Source organism: Manis pentadactyla, chromosome 10 (genome assembly GCF_030020395.1).
Source record: "Manis pentadactyla isolate mManPen7 chromosome 10, mManPen7.hap1, whole genome shotgun sequence".
NCBI lineage: Eukaryota > Metazoa > Chordata > Mammalia > Pholidota > Manidae > Manis > Manis pentadactyla.
In genome coordinates, this window is record NC_080028.1 from 41981185 (window position 1) to 41999415 (window position 18231).

The window sequence follows — 18231 nt, forward strand, 5'->3', positions numbered from 1 at the left end:
TGGCTGAACAATTTACATTCCCACAGACAATGTAGGAAGGTTCCTATTATTTGGCATCCTCACCAACATGTATTACCTATTGTTTCTTGATGATAGCCATTCTAACAGGTGGTAACTGATAGTTCATTGTGGTTTTGATTTGCATTTTCTGGTTATTTATGATGATCATATTTTCGTATACCTGTTCTCCATGTGGATGACTTCTTTTAAAAATGCCTGGTTAGTTCAACTGTTTATTTTTTAAATCAGGTTTTCATTTTGTTGTTGCTATTAAGTTGTATGGGTTTCCTACATGTTTTGGATTTTTTGAGATCCCTAAATACAGTTTATCTGGTATGGTTTGCAAAAATGTTCTCCTGTTTGGTAGTTTGCCTTACCAGTTTGTTGATGGTGTCCTTCCGAGCAAAATTTTTTTAGTTTGATGTCCTACTTATTGATCTTTGCTTCTGTCACTTTTGGTTTTGTGTCATATCCAAAATATTATTCCCAAGACTAATGTAAATGAGATTCTTCCCTATACTGTCTTCTAGGAGCTTCATAATTTCATGTCTTATGTTCACATCTTTAATTCATTTCCAGTTCATTTTCATGAGCTGTGAAAGAGTGGAGTCCAATTCCATTTTTCTATATGTGGCCATCCAGTTTTCCCAACACCATTATAGTAAATATCCCTTTTTCCAGTAAGTGTTCTTGGTTTCCTTGTCAAATAACATATGTGGAGGTTTATTTCTGGCCTGTCTATTCTCCTGCATTGGTATATGTGCCTGGTTTTATGCCAGAACCATAGTGTTCCAACTGTAGCTTTGTTGTATAGTTTGAAATCAGGAAGTGTGATACCTTCAGATTTGTTCTTTTATCTAGTTATTACTCTGGTACATAGAAAGCTATGAAAATAAATATTAAAATATTTAACTTTCTATTCAATATTAATAAATGTTAAACAAAAATTGAAAAAATATTAAATATTTATTAAATAAATTATTTGATATTAATGAAATTAATAAATATTAAACAAAAATAATTTCAAATATAAATAACAAGACTCATTTAAAAAGTATGAAGCTGGGGGGTAGCCAAGATGGCAGCGTTTGTACAGCAGCAGAAATCTACCCCCAAAACCACATATATATATGAAAATATAACAAAGACATCTCTCCCTAGAATAGAGACCAGAGGACACAGGACAACATCCAGACCACATCCACTCCTGCGAGAACCCAGCGCTTCGCAAAGGGTGTAGGATACAAGTCCGAGCCTGGCGGGACCTGAGCGCCTCTCCCCCCAGCTCCCAGCGGGAGGAGAGGAGTCGGAGCGGAGAGGGAGAGGGAGCCCAGGACTGCTGAACACCCAGCCCCCATCATCTGGACCAGAGCACGGACACAGTACATGCATGGGGTCCTGGATACAAGGGAAACAGGGCAGCAAGACTGGTGAGCGGGACCGTGAGGCCAGTGCCGGAGAACAATGAAAAGAGAGCAGCTTATTTATTTTTTTTTTTTTGGCGAGCGCATTTTGGAAGTCTTAAAGGGAAAGGTACCCCAATACTAGGGAAACAGGGCAGCAAGACCAGTGAGTGGGTCCCTGAGGTCTCCTGACGACAAAGAAAAGCGAGTGGATTTTTTTTTAATTATTTATTTAATTTTTGTTGTTGTTGTTTTGTTTTGGCGAGTGCTTTTTGGAAGTCTTAAAGGGACAGGGCGGAACACTTTGTCCAAAAGCATGGAATCTGGGGATCTCTGGGCACTCTAAACCCCTGGGCAGCAGGGAGCACGGAGACCCCTCAGAGAGATAAATAGCCTCCCGGCCACCCCCATCCAATGTGGCTCCACCATTTTGGAGCGGCAGCCTGAGCCAGGCCACGCTCACAGCAACAGCAGAGATAAACTCCATAGCACAGGGGCAGGAATCAGAAGCCCTGTCTGAGAGCAGCTGCCCAGCAAAAGCCACTAGGGGTCGCTGTTCTCCCAGGAGAGGAAGGCCACAAACCAACAAGAAGGGAAGTTCTTCCAGCCGTCACTCGTCCCAGCTCTGCAAACTATTCCTATCACCATGAAAAGGCAAAACTACAGGCCAACCAAGATCACAGAGACAACACCAGAGAAGGAGACAGAACTAACCAGTCTTCCTGAAGAAGAACTCAAAATAAAAATCATAAACATGCTGATGGAGATGCAGAGACATATGCAAGAGAAATGGGATGAAGTCCGGAGGGAGATAACAGATGCCAGGAAAGAGAATACAGAAGTGAAACAAACTCTGGAAGGATTTATAAGCAGAATGGAAAAGATGCAACAGGCCATTGATGGAATAGAAACCAGAGAATAGGAACACATAGAAGCTGACATAGAGAGAGATAAAAGGATCCCCAGGAATGAAACAATATTAAGAGAACTGTGTGACTAATCCAAAAGAAACAATATCTGCATTATAGGGGTACCAGAAAAAGAAGAGAGAGAAAAAGGGATAGAAAGTGTCTTAGAAGAAATAATTGCTGAAAACTTCCCCAAACTGGGGGAGGAAATAATCGAACAGACCACAGAAATACACAGAACCCCAAACAAAAAGGACCCAAAGAGGACAACACCAAGACACATAATAATTAAAATGGCAAATATCAAGGACAAGGAAAGAGTTTTAAAAGCAGCTAGAGATAAAAAGGTCACCTATAAAGGAAAACCCATCAGGCTAACATCAGACTTCTCAACAGAAACCCTACAGGCCAGAAGAGAATGGCATGATATATTTAATACAATGAAACAGAATGGCCTTGAAAAAAGGATACTGTATCCAGCACGACTATCATTCAAATATGACGGTGGGATTAAACAATTCCCAGGCAAACAAAAGCTGAGGGAACTTGCTTCCCACAAACCACCTCTACAGAACATCTTACAGGGACTGATTTAAATGGGAGCACACCTAGAAAGAGCGCAGCAAAAAACACCCAAAATATGAAGAATGGAGGAGGAGGAATAAGAAGGGAGAGAAGAAAAGAATCTCCAGACAGTGTATATAACAGCTGAAGAAGTGAACAAAGTTAAGCAGTAATATACTAAAGAGGCTAACCTTGAACCTTTGGTAAAAACGAATTTAAAGCATGCAATGGCAATAAGTACATAACTTTCAATAGTCACCCTAAATGTTAATGGGCTGAAAGCACCAATCAAAAGACACAGAGTAATAGAATGGATAAAAAAGCAAGACCCATCTATATACTGCTTACAAGAATCTCACCTCAAACCCAAAGACATGTACAGACTAAAAGTCAAAGGATGGAAAAACATATTTCAAGCAAACAACAGTGAGAAGAAAGCATGGGTTTCGGTACTAATATCAGACAAAATGGACTTCAAAACAAAGAAAGTAACAAGAGATAAAGAAGGACACTACATAATGATAAAGGGCTCAGTCCAACAAGAGGATATAACCATTCTAAATATGTATGCACCCAACACAGGAGCACCAGCATATGTGAAACAAATACTAACAGAACTAAAAGGTGAAATAGACTGCAATGCATTCATTCTAGGAGACTTCAACACACCACTCACCCCAAAGGATAGATCCACCGGGCATAAGATAAGTAAGGACACGGAAGCACTGAACAACACAGTAGAGCAGATGGATCTAATAGATATCTATAGAACTCTACATGCGAAAGCAACAGGATATACATTCTTCTCAAGTGCACATGGAACATTCTCCAGAATAGACCACATACTAGGCAACAAAAAGAGCCTCAGAAAATTCCAAAAGATTGAAATCCTACCAACCAACTTTTCAGACCACAAAGGCATAAAACTAGAAATAAACTGTACAAAGAAAGCAAAGAGGCTCACAAACACATGGAGGCTTAACAACACGCTCCTAAATAATCAATGGATCAATGACCAAATCAAAATGGAGATCCAGCAATATATGGAAACAAATGACAACAACAACACTAAGCCCCAACTTCTGTGGGACACAGTAAAAGCAGTCTTAAGAGGAAAGTATATAGCAATCCAAGCATATTTAAAAAAGGAAGAACAATCCCAAATGAATGGTCTAATGTCACAATTATCAAAATTGGAAAAAGAAGAACAGATGAGGCCTAAGGTAAGCAGAAGGAGGGACATAATAAAGATCAGAGAAGAAATAAATAAAATTGAGAAGAATAAATCAATAGCAAAAATCAATGAAACCAAGAGCTGGTTCTTCGAGATAATAAACAAAATAGATAAGCCTGTAGCCAGACTTATTAAGAGGAAAAGAGAGTCAACACAAATCAACAGTATCAGAAACGAGAAAGGAAAAATCACAACGGACCCCACAGAAATACAAAGAATTATTAGAGAATACTATGAAAACCTATATGCTAACAAGCTGGGAAACCTAGGAGAAATGGACAACTTCCTAGAAAAATACAACCTTCCAAGACTGACACAGAAAGAAACAGAAAATCTAAACAGACCAATTACCAGCAATGAAATTGAAGCAGTAATCAAAAAACTACCAAAGAACAAAACCCCTGGGCCAGATGGATTTACCTCGAATTTTTATCAGACATACAGTGAAGACATAATACCCATTCTCCTTAGAGTTTTCCAAAAAATAGAGGAGAAGGGGATATGCCCAAACTCATTCTATGAAGCTAACATCACCCTAATACCAAAACCAGGCAAAGACCCCACCAAAAAACAAAACTACAGACCAATATCCCTGATGAAAGTAGATGCAAAAATACTCAACGAAATATTAGCAAAGTGAATTCAAAAATACATCAAAAGGATCATAAACCATGACCAAGTGGGATTCATCCCATGGATGCAAGGAAGGTACAACATTCAAAAGTCCATCAAGATCATCCAGCACATCAAGAAAAAGAAAGACAAAAACCACATGATCATCTCCATAGATGCTGAAAAAGCATTTGACAAAGTTCAACATCCATTCATGATAAAAACTCTCAGCAAAATGGGAATAGAGGGCAAGTACCTCAACATAATAAAGGCCATCTATGATAAACCCACAGCCAACATTATATTGAACAGTAAGAAACTGAAAGCATTTTCTCTGAGATCGGGAACTCGACAAGGATGCCCACTCTCTCCACTGTTATTTAACATAGTACTGGAGGTCCTAGCCACAGCAATCAGACAAAACAAAGAAATACAAGGAATCCAGATTGGTAATGAAGAAGTTAAACTGTCACTATTTGCAGATGACATGATACTGTACATAAAAAACCCTAAAGACTCCACCCAAAAACTACTAGAACTGATACCTGAATACAGCAAAGTTGCAGGATACAAAATCAACACACAGAAATCTGTGGCTTTCCTATACACTAACAATGAACCAACAGAAAGAGAAATCAGGAAAACCACTCCATTCACAATTGCATCAAAAAAAATAAAATACCTAAGAATAAACCTAACCAAAGAAGTGAAAGACTTATATTCTCAAAACTACAAGTCACTCTTAAGAGAAATTAAAGGGGACACTAACAGATGGAAATGCATCCCATGCTCATGGCTAGGAAGAATTAATATCATCAAAATGGCCATCCTGCCCAAAGCAATATACAGATTTGATGCAATCCCTATGAAACTACCAGCAACATTCTTCAATGAACTGGAACAAATAATTCAAAAATTAATATGGAAACACCAAAGATCCCGAATAGCCAAAGCAATCCTGAGAAAGAAGAATAAAGTAGGAGGGATCTCACTCCTCAACTTCAAGCTCTACTATAAAGCCATAGTAATCAAGACAATTTGGTACTGGCACAAGAGCAGAGCCACAGACCAATGGAACAGACTAGAGAATCCAGACATTAAACCAGACATATATGGTCAATTAATATTTGATAAAGGAGCCATGGACATACAATGGCGAAATGACAGTCTCTTCAACAGATGGTGCTGGCAAAACTGGATAGCTACATGTAGGAGAATGAAACTGGACCATTGTCTAACCCCATATACAAAAGTAAACTCAAAATGGATCAAAGATCTGAATGTAAGTCATGAAACAATTAAACTCTTGGAAGAAAGCATAGGCAAAAACCTCTTAGACATATACATGAGTGACCTCTTTTTGAACATATCTCCCTGGGCAGGGAAAACAACAGCAAAAATGAATAAGTGGGACTATATTAAGCTGAAAAACTTCTGTACAGCAAAAGACACCACCAATAGAACTAAAAGGAACCCTACAGTACGGGAGAATATATTTGAAAATGACACATCCGATAAAGGCTTGACGTCCATAATATATAAAGAGCTCACACACTTCAACAAACAAAAAACAAATAACCCAATTAAAAAATGGGCAGGGGAACTGAACAGACAGTTCTCCAAAAAAGAAATACAGATGGCCAACAGACACATGAAAAGATGCTCCACATAGCTAATTATCAGAGAAATGCAAATTAAAACTACAATGAGGTATCACCCCACACCAGTAAGGATGGCTGCCATCCAAAAGACAAACAACAACAAATGTTGGCGAGGCTGTGGAGAAAGAGGAGCACTCCTACACTGCTGGTGGGAATGTAAGTTATTTCAACCATTGTGAAAAGCAGTATGGAGGTACATCAAAATGCTCAAAACAGACCTACCATTTGACCCAGGAATTGCACTCCTAGGAATTTACCCTAAGAATGCAGCAATCAAGTATGAGAAAGATCAGTTCACCCCTATGTTTATCGCCGCACTTTACAATAGCCAAGAATTAGAAGCAACCTAAATGTCCATCGATAGATGAATGGATAAAGAAGATGTGGTACATATACACAATGGAATACTACTCAGCCATAAGAAAAGGGCAAATCCAACCATTTGCAGCAACATGGATGGAGCTGGAGGATATTATGCTCAGTGAAACAAGCCAAGTGGAGAAAGAGAAATACCAAATGATTTCACTTATCTGTGGAATATAAGAACAAAGGAAAAACTGAAGGAACAAAACAGCAGCAGAATCACAGAACTCAAGAATGGACTAACAGGTACTAAAGGGAAAGGGACTGGGGAGGATGGGTGGGTAGGGAGGGATAATGGGGGGAGAAGTAAGGGGGTATTAAGATTAGCATGCATGTGGCGGTAGGAGAAAAGGGAGGGCTTTACAACACAGAGATTGCAAGTAGTTATTGTACAACATTTTGCTATGCTGACGGACAGTGAATGTAAAGGAGATTATAGGGGGGACCTGGTATAGGGGAGAGCCTAGTAAACATAATATTCGTCATGTAAGTGTAGATTAGTGATACCAAAAAAAAAGGCAGTTCCTATGTGGTAACCTCCAATGAGTTCTACACAAGGATATAAAGGGCATATAAAAGTGTAGGCAAAGGGTCTGTTTGTGTTTATACAGAGGATCAAAGCCTAATTTTGCTACCCCAAAAATGAACTAAGAGACGATATGAAAAAGATCTTCCAACATCAGCACTCTCTGGAAGACTCATGCCAGAAGATGATCATCAAAAAACCCCAACAAAGATCCACACAGTGCTACAGCTGTAGATGCACTCATCCCACCAGTTCGTGGACTTGCCATGGGAATGAAGGAGATATCTAAGCTGGCCTGTGCATGCAGTAAAACAACAAATTTTACTGAATCTATACTGTTGGAACTCAGCCAAGAATTAGGAGAAGTGCAAATTGTAGTGCTCCAAAATCTTACAACTCCAGACTATTTACTGTTAAAAGAACATAAGGGATGTGAACATTCCTCAGGAATGTGTTGTTTTAATTTGTCTGATTTCTCTCAGACTGTTTAAGTACAGTTGGACAGTATCCACCATATCATAGATAAGTTTTCACAAATGCCTAAGGTGCCTAACTGGTTTTCTTGGTTTCACTGGAGATGGCTGGTAATTACAGGTATGCTTTGGTTCCTATTATGTTAATGCGTGTGTGCAATTTAAGTAGTAGCTTAGAACCTATACATGCTAAAGTTACTCTACAAGAAGATATGTCAAAAAATAATCAATCTTCCCATGTTTTCTGCCGCCTGCTACTTCTATAGCTTTTCTTCTTCCTTCCTAATTACAACCCTTAAACAGAATTAGTACCTCTTATCAAATTTACCAAGTATCATAATTCTTCCAAGTGGTAAAGATACCTCAAGACAAATGCTGGGCATAGAAGCTACAGGGCATAAATATGCAAAGAAATAAAAAGCTAACCATTTCAAACAATAAGGCTTCTCTCTCACTTATCAACTTTACCTTTCCCTGTATGGCCCCGGAAGATGACTGGTTAGCCAGAGACGGGTAGGATTCCTCAAGGGAGGAAAAACCTAAGACAGGCGTAGCCGCAGGGTGGTCATCAGGTGAGAAATTGGGGATCAACAGAGGTGAGGCTTAGAACCTCACCCCCCCTGTTCTGAGAGAAATCTTCTGTATACGTGGATGTTTTATTGCCCTTGTCTAGCTTGGATTAGCACATAGTCTACAGGCACACAGCTGATCATCTACATTTGCTCTCTTACAGCACTAAACTATGTTTTCTACCTTTATCTTGTATCTACCTACCACTTCAGCATTTTATTAAAAATAATAATAATAGAGAAATGTGCTATCCACATATAAATCAAGTATAAAAATCAAATGAGTATTCATATTTGAACTGTTTATAGTTCATAATGCATGAGCAAAACCGAAAATTTCTGTGATGACTGCCCTTGTACTGTTCACTATGTAAATTATTCACTCTGTAAGAATTTGTTCTCCATGTAAGAACTTGTTTGTTATGCCTCAGAAGATTGGAGACTGATGAGAATTAGGCTTGGGGTGGATTAATGATTGTGCATTGAGCATTGACTCCCCTATACAGAATTTTATTGTTGTTAACAACCATTTGATCAATAAATATGAGAGATGCCCTCACCAAAAAAAAATAAAAAATAAAAAAATAAAAAAATTAAGTACACACTTCCAATTGTAAAATAAAGAAGCAACTGGGATGTGATGTATAGCATAAGGAATATAGTCAAAATATTGTAACAACTTGGTATGGTGATAGCTGGTACCTAGAATTATCATGTATATAAATGTTGAATCACTATGTTGTACACCTGGAACTAATGTAATGTAATACTATGTGTCAACTACCCTTCAATAATAAATAATTATCTACAAAAAAAACAAAAAAAAAGAAACAAACAAAGGGACCATGGCAATATCAGTGTATCCAATAGTAGCTTCCAATACACAGTTTCCTCATTTATTGTGGTTTCTTTGCTTTGTTATTTATCTCTATCAAATTTCAAGCTGTATTTTCAAAAAGCTTAGTTTCAAAGAATTTTATTTTCTTTATAGTTTTCAGTATAGATTATTATCACTTCACTTATTTTCCTCTTGATATCTGGAAAATCTGAGCCAAGTTCTACAGCCTTTCTCTTTTATATTTGAATTCTTGTTAGTCAAGAATATAAATATATTTAATTAAAATATATTGAATGCAGCATGCCATGTAAAGGTTATTATCATTGTTTACTTGCACTTAATTACAACCTACATAAAATAATATTCATTTATATTTTTGAAATACTACCAATTTTTGTGTGTACTCTACTGAATGAGTAAAAAGAAAATTGTGGTAGAGTTAACCATTAGTAGTGTTGATGCTCAACTTAGAGAGTGTTGTCTATTAAAAAGAAAAGATCATTGTGTTAAAATACATCCAAAGAATCTGGTTGTTTTCTATTACTGCATTGTTAACATTCAGAAGTATTTCAATTGCAGATGAAAAATGGTTTTTCTCATTACCTTATTTAAAAAAATAACAATGAAATACCATGCTTATTAGGTGTTTCCATTCTCAAAAAGCTCCCTTTGAAAACTTGGGATACTTCTGAAGCTATCTGGAAACTGCTTATAAATGACTGATAAATGAGGAGGACAAGGCTAACTCAATGTATTTAACTTTCCATTCACTGATATACATATATACATTTATAGCTATACTTTCTACCTACATATATACATTTATAGCTATACTTTCTACAAGTGACACCAAAATATTAGAATAAACTGAACCTTTTCTTTAGGATTTTTGAATTCCCAGTAATAATCTGGAATTTCAGGGACTCGACTTCTTTGTCATGACCAGAATTTAAAAATATTAAATATAATAAAGAATTTTTTCACAGAAACACATCATGGTACATGATTTTTTTTCCAGAAAAGTTTATGAATTAGGCAATTTCATTTCCTTTTTAACTTTTGACCTTGATTTGAAGAAAATGTATTTTGAAAATACCATCTAGAAGAGCATAATAAAACACATCCAGGGGAAAACAATCTATATAACCTGTAATGGACTGGGCAGTTTTTTATGTTTTTGTATAACTTGTTAATAAACTAGATCTTAAAAAGACATGGGAGTCATAAATACAATTTCAGGAATAATGGTTATTGAAAGAATTGATTATATTGTCCTTTAATCATTTATATGCATGCAGTTTCCATTTTAAGAAAATTGATCTAGTTATCCCATAGCATTATCTATCTTTAAGAAACTTTAAGAGCATAGAAAATGAAAAAAATACATATAATATAATGAGGCAATATAATAAAACCAAAAGTTAAGGCTCTTTCAATATTCTCTTTAGTTTGTATTCTGCTATCTATGGTAAATAACTAGTAAATAACAGGTATTTGAAAGTATATAAACAAAGCATTTCAGAAAAAATGACAAAAAGGTTTATATATATCAGCTTCCTATGGTTTGTACAACAGATGATTCAAGAAGTTTTAAATTAGAAATCATGTATATCCCTTTATGTGTCATTAAGGAAGATGAGGTTAAGGAAAGCATTCTTATTGCTTTTACTTCACTTTCCTATATTTATGTTTTGTTCCATACATCATATGGATGTAGGAAAGCATCAACCCATTTCATAGACTTCAAATTTCATAGAGTATCAAATTATAAATAGGAAGATTGATAAATGTAGCAATGTGTCATCCAGAATTCGTTTGCTTAAACTGCCTGAGTTAAACCACCTTTTTGTCATTTTTTCTGATATGCTTTATTTATATACTTTCAAATGTCTGTCATCTACTAGTTATTTACCATAGAGGATTTCTACAACTCCTTGTAAGGGTTGAGCTCTTCTAAAGTAAGACTTCCCCATTCTCACCACTTCCCACTTGCAGGCAGGTTAAAGTTGCATCACCTGGCTTCTCTTTATTTCAGTCTGTCTCTGACATTATCATCTCATTAAGTCTAATGGAACCACTATCACTGGCCTCTGAATTCTGAATTCCCAGTTAGCTTAATAGTGCTGTATTTTTAAAATATGGTTTTGAAAAAGTAACATAACTCTTTAAATAAAGGTACAACTTGTTTCTTAAGGGAACCTCCACCAGAAAGGCTGAAACATTCACCTTGAAATTCTTTCAACATTCTTTTCTTTGAGGAAAGCTGTAGAACAAATATGATATAAAAACAAAATTTCTATTTTGTTGATTAATTGCTGGATTGCATGCCTGGTGGGTATTTTATATGTTATTCTGGAAATGTGATAAGATACAATGATTACTATTAGCATTATGCATAGGAGCAAAAGATTGCTCAGTTAGGACAAAATCATTTTGAAAACCACAGAGTAAAAAAAATAGATCATAAAAATTTAAACTCAGGGAGATTTATCTTCCTTTACTCCAATTAAGGAGAAATGAAGTATATAATCATTAGTGTAAGATTACTAGTAGTAATGATTAGTAAAAGAGGAGAAAAATAATACATAGACACTGATAAAGAAAAATGCAGTAATTAATAAAATTAATGATCTTCCTAACAGATGCTTAAATTGGGAATTTAGATAAAGCAATCGAATAAGTACATCATAGAAATGCTTGGTATAAAGTACCTGTAGTAGAACAGGAAGAGTTACTTAATAATATGGAGAATAAAATGGATAAGTTCAACAGTTTTCAACAATTTTAACTTCTAGTACAATTTTGTTAGGATCTACTAAAAAACATTTGTCTGTGTAAACCCAGCCAATTTGTAAATGGTAAAATAAATATTTGAGTGTAAAGAAAATGCAGAACTGAAAGAGTACAAAGTAATGAAGATGTTTGTAAAAATAATATGGCAAGGACCATAAGAAACTGTGGAAGACTATTTTTCATGAGGAAATGGACTAGCATGATACCTGCACCAAATACTGAATCCTGGTTTTGATAACCACTCAGTTATATAGATCAACTTCTTATGGTTTGTACAACAAATGATTCAAGAAATTTTAAATTAGAAATGATACATATCTCTTTATGTATCATTAAGGAAAATGAAGTTAAGGAAAGCATTTTTTATTGCTTTTATTTCACTTTCCTGTATTTATGTTTTGTTCCATACGTCACATAGATGTAGGAAAGCATCAACCCATTTCTTAGACATAATATCAAAGGATAAGTAGGTAGATTGATGAATGTAGCAAAAATTAGGATAATGATAAAAAATAAGGTTTTTCTGTGATGAATAAAGTATGCAATAATATTCAGAGATTATAAATTAAATTCAGAAACTGAATGAAAATGAAACGTGAAAAGTATCGCATTGGTAGATACAATGTGGACTTAAAAATCCACTACTGAGGGGAAGCTTTTGGAATGTGGCTTATAGTTAACACTGGTATTTAGAATTTTTCTTCGCTATCAATAGACAGTGTAATTCAAATAACTTACCTGCCCTGATTCTTTAAAGTATTCATGTAGTAAGGAGTCAGATTGAAAACAATCAGGTAAATTGCATTTTGCCAAATAGAAACTATTCAAGTCCATAAAGAGGAGATATTTGTCAGGATACGATAATTCTAAGTTGATCTGTTACATGATTTTAACTATCATATAACAACTTATGCAGGAAAAAATAAGTGTTCATGGACAGAATTCTACAAAAGTGTCTTTCCTCGGTTTTCAACATTTTTAAAAACTGAAAAAAACACTGTTTTTGCAGTTTAATCATTTTACAATGCAGTTTGGTAAGATTCATACAAGGTAAGTAAGAACAAATCAGTGGAGATAGGGTTCATTTGACTTGGACTGACAGGTGAATCTTTGCTGCAAATTGTCATTTTCTGCTCTCTCAAATGCAATGTTGAACATGATGGAGAACTTATCCTCCTTACTCTGTTGATACCCTGCCTAAAAGTTTTCATGGTTTTTTCCTCCAAAAATTCTCCTTTTTAGAAATCCCATTACACTGGTCTATATTCCTAAATTCATGATAACCTCAATGACTGAAAACTAAACATTTTCCTGTAGCATTGGTATGACTTAACTTTTGTTTCATCTTTTTGGGAGAGTGTTATGTTCCTATGTCCTATGACTACTGTGTTTGGATCTAGAAACCACTTAATCACCTCTATGATGCATGGTAAAATATGCTACTATCTTGTATCAACTTGTACTCAACTCATGGGAATTGGGTAGCTAGACTAATCTTCTAATACAGTTGAGGAACAGGTTAAAGTTCATTTGATGGTATTTAGATATCAAAATGCTTTAGCAGTTGTGGCTGAATATTATGCTAGATCTACTGGATCACCAGAGAAGACCTCTATGAGACAGAAAATGGAAAACAGCAAAACCCAGGAAAGACCAAACACAGTTTTTAGAAGATAAATATAATTGAGATATCTCTAGTTAGAATCATCAGTGGAAAATGACAAGGCACACACTACTGATTGAGTAGTGACCTCACTATAGATCCTAGAGATATTAGGAGAATAATGAGATATTATGAAAAAGTTTGTGCCAAAAATAAGTGATTTATATAAAATAGACAAAATGCTTGTAAAATATAAACTTCTGAATCATGCAGAAGAAATGTATAAGCTGAATATCCTGTAACTGTTAAAGTAAATGATTTGTAGTTAGAAATTTTCCCACAGAAAAATATCAAGTTCTAGATGGCTTTAATTGTGAACTTACCCATTCTTTTTAAAAAACTACCAACTCTGTAGTTTTTTAAAAAAAGTATGGTTAAAAGTCCACCAATTTTACACATCCTTCCAAAAAAAAACAGAAGAGAAGGCAATACTTCTCAATTCAGTTTTAAGTCATCAGTATCATGACACTAAAAAGGGCAAGACATTAAAAGAAAGCAAAACTTCAGAAAACATTCCTTATGAATAATACGTACAGAAATTATAAAGAATATATAAAACATTAAATCCGATAATATGTAAAAATAATAGTATACCATGACCAAGTGGGATTTATTTCAAAAAATTAATTGCACAAGTACCATTAGAAAGCACATTGTTTGAATTCCTAACTTTCACGTACCTACCAATAGAGTAACAAACAATTTGAGGAAAAAATAATACAATTTCAGAGAGAAATAGATGAACCTACTGTCATACTTGAAAGTTCAACAACTCTGTCCAAAACAGATCTGGCCGAAACAAAATCAATGAGGACAGTATTTTGAATTAAATAATGTCAATGGATATAACTGTGACATCTATAGAATATGTCAACCAGCAATAGCTATAAACACATTCTTCTCAAACACACCAAGATACAATACATTCTGGGTTGTAAAATACATTAAAAACTTTTGAAGCATATAAATCATGCAGTATTTGCTCTCAGACAACAATGGTATTAAACTAGAAATAAATGAAAAGAAAACACTGAAAAGCCTTAAATTATGTGGATATTTAAATGACACATGAATCAAAGAAATCTCAAGAGAAATTTAAAATTTTTGAAATGAATGAAGATTAAACAATTTATTAAAATCCCTAGGATGCAGTGTAGGTAGTACCTAGAGGGAAATTCATAGTATTGAATGCATCTATTGGAAAAGAAGAAAGCTTAATAATTGATAATCTAAACTTCCACATAGAATATGGATTAAAGAAAAATTAACAAACACCATGAATGCGTCTATAACCACAACTTTGATAACCTAGATGAAATGGACAATCCTTGGGAGAAATATTTTGTCAATATTCACATAAGAATAAATAAACCACAGAAGCCTGTGTATGTTCAATTAAAAGGCCAAAAGATGTAGTTTTGAAAAGATCAATAAAATTAACTTTAGCTGCAATGACCAAGAACTGAAGACAGAAGGCTCAACATTATTAGATCAGTAATGAAACTCAATTTACTACTAAATGACCTTATAGAAATAGAAAGGAATATAAATGTATGCTATGAAGAATTCTGTAGCAACAAAGCAGATAGCATAGTCAAAAGCACAAATTTGTAGAATCCCACCAATTACCACTGACTTGAAAGAGAAAATCCAAAACTATTACACATCAGCAATAACAAAAACATAAACAAATAATCCAATTAAAAATGTGCAACATTCAAATAGCCATTTCTTGAAATGGCCAACAAACACATGCTTCATTAGCCATTATGGAAATGCAAATCAAAATCACTTCAAACCCACTAAGATGGCTATACATTTTTTAAAAATGTGAGTTTAGTGTGATTGGGACCCTCATTCATTGTTGGTAGGAATATAAAAAATTATGGAGTTGCTATGGAAAACAGTTTGATAGTGATTTTAAGGAAAATAAACATAAAATTCCCATATGTCCAGTAACTCCATTCCTCAGTTTTTATCCAAATAACTGAAAAAAGGGACTCAGATATTTGTACACTATTGTTATTCACAATAGCCAAAATGTGGAAACAATCCAAATGTCCATCAGTGAATTAATGGATGAACAAATTGTGATAGTTACATACAACGGGATATTATTTATCCAGAGAAAAATTGGATTACTGATACATGCATCATGTACAAACTTCCATACCATCATTCCGTGTGACAAAGTCAGACACAAAAGCTCACATACTGTGTGATTCCACTTACATAGGGAATCCAAAATGGGTAACTCCATGGAAACAGAAAGCAGACTCGTGTTCTCTAGAAGCTAAGGGGAGACAGGGAATTACTGTTTAACGGGCATGGGTTTTTATTTTTATTTTTGTAGTGATTATGTTTTGGAAAAATATAGATGGTGGTTGCAGATGTGGTCCATGTACTACATGGCATTAAGCTGTACAGTTTAAAGAAGCTAATTAAAAAGGGAAAACTACTGAGAGATCATCAAACAATATAGTAAAAAATTGAAGGGAAAAATGTATTAGAGAATTACATTAACATTTAATGCAAATTTTGTCATTCTTTGCCTGCTGTGATTTTATTAACTTAGATGTGTTTAGCTATGATTTTCCTCATTCTAAATTTCATTCATGTATGTCAATTCTTCACAAATTCATTGTTTCTTTGTCCAAAAGATATAAAACTGTGTTTTTTGTTTACTTCTTTGAGTCTCACATTTTTATGTGGCTCCATATGTAGGAAATTAATTAATTTTTTCCTGGTAATCTGTCTTATGTCAATTTAATTATTGGACCAGCCCCTAAAAGGGAAGAAGGAAAGAGTTCTCTGCTCTACACTGCTGCAGCTTCTAAGAATGATGCAAGAGCTGGGGTAGTAGAAGTTCAGCACAGCAGAATCAGAAGTTTAGGTAGAAGGTTATGATGGAAGTTGAGGAGAAGTGTGAATACTGAACAGAACACTGAAGAGACTTTTATTGAGATTTCAGTTTGAAGCACAGGAACGCTTTTACTGCTAAATGGCAGTGACCCTCTGTAGTTCCTGAGAACAGTTCTACCAGTTGTCTTAGCAGTAAAGTTGGTGAGTCTCATTTATTGAGAAGCCACTGTGGATCTCACCTTGTTCACAAATCTGACTAAACACACCTCTGGAGAATATTAGCCTCTGATTCTCTTCTGATTTCCAAATTTTGAACAAGTTCACCTTATCAGCAAATTGTAAATTAAAACCATGTGAGGAAGAGGGCACTCTGGGAAATGGGATCCTACTTTTTCCTGTGCACTTAAGAGAAAAAAGAAAAGGTCATATGTGATGCCGAATTGGTTACAGACAATTCAAAGCAGATTCTTTGATTATAACCAAAGTCATGGTCTCAGGAGTTGCAAATTATTGGCTCTCTCAGTGGCTCTGCCCAAAGAATGTTACCAATGTTGAAGGCAGGATAGGCAAGATGAGATATGTTTTGCAAATTCTTGTTCAATTTATTACCATTCAATAGGATTCTATTGGAGTTTTCTGGCCAATATGAATGTCTAAATCCAGGAAATCTATTGTAGTTAAAATTGCAATATCCAGAATCTCTCACCTGCCCTTAGTCATTTCCATAACAATAGGTGTTTTCAAGGGGTGGAGAGAAGTAGTCTATTTCCATACCAAAAGGTGATTACATGAGGAAACAAAGGCATATATGGACCAGAGAGGTTGGGTGGGTCCCCTTTTTGCAGCTGGGTTTAGAGACACAGTTGAGCTGAAGTGGACAAGTGCTTGTCGACAATAACCAGATGTCTCCCACTTTATTTCTCCCTTTGATTGCTTTTGGTTTCAAAGGTATTCTGCTCCTGGCTGGGAAAATATTTTTCCCTGGAGTTACATCTGGTGATAGTCGGTGGGACTTCTGAACCCCAAATCTGTCTTCATGGGTGCAAGCAACCCTTGGGTGGGCTGAACCTAGAAAGGGTGGGGAGATAACTGGAAAACCCACTGTGGATGGTGGGGAGGACCTGGTGGCGGCAGTGGTAGAGGGTGCAGCTTCACCAGGGAGCTCCCTTACTTTGGACCTTCCAACTGGGGAGCCCCTAGTGGGGAATTGGTCTAGTGTAAAGCACCTCCTAGAAGGGTAGAGCAGAAGCTGTGGAATTAGCCCCATGTGAGATAGAAGACTGCTTAGAGGTACTGAGTGGCTGCATGGCAACCAGGATTGTGGGATGTCTGTTAATCGAGATAGTGGAAGGAGTTATCAAGAAGAGACACACTTAGTGTCACTTGGAGGAGCTGGGAGATGACCAATGGGATGGCCTTAAGAAAGAGAGACAGTTATAGAGAAGAGAGGTCATTCTCTTGGGAGATACATTAGCAGCAAGGGAGGAGCCAGCAAGAGGCCTAGGGGAGGGCGAGGAAAGAGCGGTGCCTTCAGCCCTGGAGATGGTAGAGGAGATGTCGGGAGAGGATGAGGGTATAGGGCTGAGGGTGAATATGTTGCTAAGGCCACCACCCAAGGAACCAGCCTCTCCCATTTTAAAGGCCTGCCCTGTTGTAATTAAGAAAATAAAAATGCAAAGACCATGGGCTCCTTCGTGGAAGAGCACTCCATGCTCCACCCCTATAACCAGGGTAAGCTGGTGTCCATAGGCATCCAGTTTTT